Source organism: Papaver somniferum, unplaced genomic scaffold (assembly GCF_003573695.1).
Source record: "Papaver somniferum cultivar HN1 unplaced genomic scaffold, ASM357369v1 unplaced-scaffold_150, whole genome shotgun sequence".
NCBI classification, from domain to species: domain Eukaryota; kingdom Viridiplantae; phylum Streptophyta; class Magnoliopsida; order Ranunculales; family Papaveraceae; genus Papaver; species Papaver somniferum.
The window spans coordinates 3,379,305-3,382,930 of NW_020624377.1; positions in this window are offsets into that span (position 1 = coordinate 3,379,305).

Here is a 3,626-nt window from a genome sequence, read left to right on the forward strand (position 1 = left end):
TTTTTTCTGAGAAAGAAGTTGTATTGTTTGTGTACTATGCATGGTGCTCAATGTTTCGGTCATAGTAGGGTGCTCAACATTCTGGAACATGTTATCATTTTTGTTTTTTTCAAGTCTTTGGTCATACCTAATGCCAAGTACAATTACTGCATATGCAAATTTAAGCTTGTCTTTAGGGATTAGTAGACAGTGACTCTCTGTAGTTTATGCCAACCGTAGGAGGGAAATGGTGTGTTCTTTATTGTCTCTATCTTTTGTGGGACTATCTGTCATTACAAAACCGATGGCTTCTAGGGACGGCCTGATTTTAGACACCGTCCGTAGAAATTTTTACTTGAGACAATTGGTTTTGAACTGTTCCTAGTAATGATTATTATATGTCCTTGGACATTGGCATGTTAATTGTGCTCAACCATAGATTTTCATGAGACATGTGTAGGCTTAGCTAAACGGTATGTGTCCAACATAGTTAACTAGAGAAGATTTGTTTGGATACTTTGGATTAACTGGGATTATGTGGTATTATAACTAACTCAAATTCTTAGCGAACTAATAACTAGATATTATATGAAATGATTGCTTTGATTTAATGTAGAGAGATATCCTTAATGAACAATATCTTGTCAAAGTACGATTATTTTGTACATATTTTTTATATATTCTTTGTCATGATTCATGACAGGGTCTTTTGGAAAACAATGATGATGATCCTGAGTTAATAGTTTTTATTCCGTAAGTAAATGTTGTATCTCTACTGATTGTAGTTGCATCATTTTGAGATCACATGTTTGAAATTCAAAAAGAGGTGTTCTTATCTAATAGCAAGACTTGAGCTTGCAAGCATATATTCACACAGGTTTCATTCAAAGCACTAATTATTTCCTTGCTATGATATATTGTAGCTTCAGCTGTGTGATGCACTTAACTGCGTCCCATAATGACTTATCTTTTCTTAATTATTCTAACAGGGATATGCTTTTGCCTCCTGCATTCACTGGGCATATCTTATAAAACTAGTTCACTTTTCTTAGGCTGCGAGTGTTACTAAAACAACTAAGGTAGCCAGGAGCAAGATTGTTAGTAATTAAGATTTTTTGACCAGGCAGATGTAGTTGCAGGGTCAGGGCTTAGTTGTTCAACAACTTTGTAAGAATTTGCTTTTCAAACATGCCAACTTTGTAAGAATTTGTAAGACCGGTTGCCTAAATTTGAGTCTTGACCCAGTTTGAGATCCAGTCAGCACATATAGCTAGTTCTTTATTAGCCTTCTTGCGATAAACTACCATTATTTACTTCCTTACAGAATTTACCTTTTGAATTTACAATCATATATGATGAATGTGCACGTGTATAATGTGTTGTTTTTCTATAAGATCAATACATATTATAAACATGTTAACTATTTGCTATATAGGAATGTATTTCCTTGTTAAAATTTGACATTTAGTTTGCATTGGCAAGGTGAAGGTTTAGGATCTTTGTCGGACATTGATGACCTTGCACGCACTCTTTTGAAGGTTAGTTTTCTTAAATCCTGCCAGTTCTGGAGAATGTGATAAAATTTACTTGCATAGTCCAGTAGTTTAAGCATTTCATCTACCGCCTATCCTACAATTAGTAAAAGTAATTTCTTTGTTAAACAGTAGTTTTACTGTAGGCAATTCTTATAGCCGATAATCCATATGATCTTCGAACTGAGGGTATGTCGATCACCTTAGGATGGGATTTAAGGTTGGTGTGAAAGCACTTCTCTTGACCACTCACAAGTGATCGACCTACTTGCATTTAAGATCTGTGTAAATCCCATATCTTCTGTAATTATCATTAAATACTGCATATAGATGTGAATGATATTAACCTAATACATGGCTCTGAAAATTTAGAAAATGCATGTTTGTGGTTTATAAAAATGGGCATACAAGGAGGTAAAATGTTTGAAGAATTTTGAGCCCATATCCTCTGTGTGTATACCAGACTTATGAATGCTACATATAATATGAGTGATAATAGTTCAATACACGACACTGTCATTTTCATGGACATGCGCATGTATGTTTGTGATTGATGAAAATGTGTGAAAATAGTCCGCATCCTCTGTGTACCCAATCTTTGGTTCTGTTGTACAATAAATGCTGAAACTAAATATTACAGCCTTGTAGACTTGTTTGGGCCATGCATGTATATAAGGATTTCTTTGTGTGCCTCCATGCCATGTTGATGTTAGGTCTGTATTAAAAGACAAGGGAAATTTTGTTCCTTAATGTTGTCTGGCTTAGTTTTTTCCTGTTGATTCGTATTTCCAATACCATTAGTTCAGAATTCTGCCGACATACCTTAACTTTGTTCGCATTTTGAAGACTTCACAAATCATGATGCTTTTGAGTTGGTGTTCAATCATGACAGACAGGTAATGACTTTATTCAATATTTTCTTTACTATTTTTTTAATTTTTGTTCTTGTCATCCTAAAATACATAATAGTTTTAGTAAATGGTTGGTCTCTTCCCCTGTTTGTGAACACCTTTTCAAGTTTCTATAGACTTACAGTTGTGTTTACATGGATAGTTTATTACAAGCGAGGACTATTTGAATTGGGTGTATGCATTCTGTATTAAATTGGATATAACTGGTTGTATTAACTTCTACTTGTAGAGTCCAAGCGTTGAAATTGTCACTTACAAGAGAATTCGCTTCACAGACGAAGCAGTTATTTGGATGTGGGAGACCACATAAATATACAAGCCCACACATGCATATGAGGCAAGATTGTGTGTATCTGGCAGGTAAATGTCTCCTAGTTTTTTGTCTGTGACTTAAAGTTGTTTGTTTGATTACTTACAAAACGTATCAATAATGTTGACTTCTTATTAAATGTGTATTTCATATGAAATACAAACTATCTTTTTTGTAGGGAATCCCTGTTTAGCTGTGTTCATGAAGGCAAGGTGATGCAACTAGATTGCTCGTAGGTCTGCGCCTACTACTGGTGGTGTTATGAACTTGCACTGATACCATTTTGGAACTTTGTTATTCGGTAAATTTCTGCTCTTGGCAAGTTCATTATGTGTTTTTGTAGTTACTTAATTTCCCATGGGTAGGTTGTGTGCACGTAGAATCTGAGGTATTGGTTATTGAACCAACAAATCTGTACACCTTTTAGTTGTATACTTGTATGCTGATTTCTTCAAGCATACCATTCATGTTTAACTATGTGTTCGTCTAAGTAGTGTTGCTCTACTTGTTTCCTTTCATACTCTTTGCTGGGGTTGTCATAGTTTTGATTAATGGTCTAGAATTATGTGAAATGATAGATTTATCCAAGCTCGTTACATGGTATGATACATGTAATAAACTAAAAAAATCATTATCATTCATTTGTATATTTTTGTTCTCTTGTAGATTCTTGTCACATTGTGATCTACAGTTGTCCTTATTGAAGTTTGGCTTTGCAGCTCACGAGTGTTTGCTTGATCCTACACATGGCAAAGGCTCAGAAGATAGATTATGGTGGTCTTTGGAGCAGTTGCAGTATAAAATGTATGTGTGGAATATGTATGAAGAGATTGGAGAACTTTATCCATCTTTTGAAGTTATGATGAGGTTAGGGATTGTAGATTGATATGTATG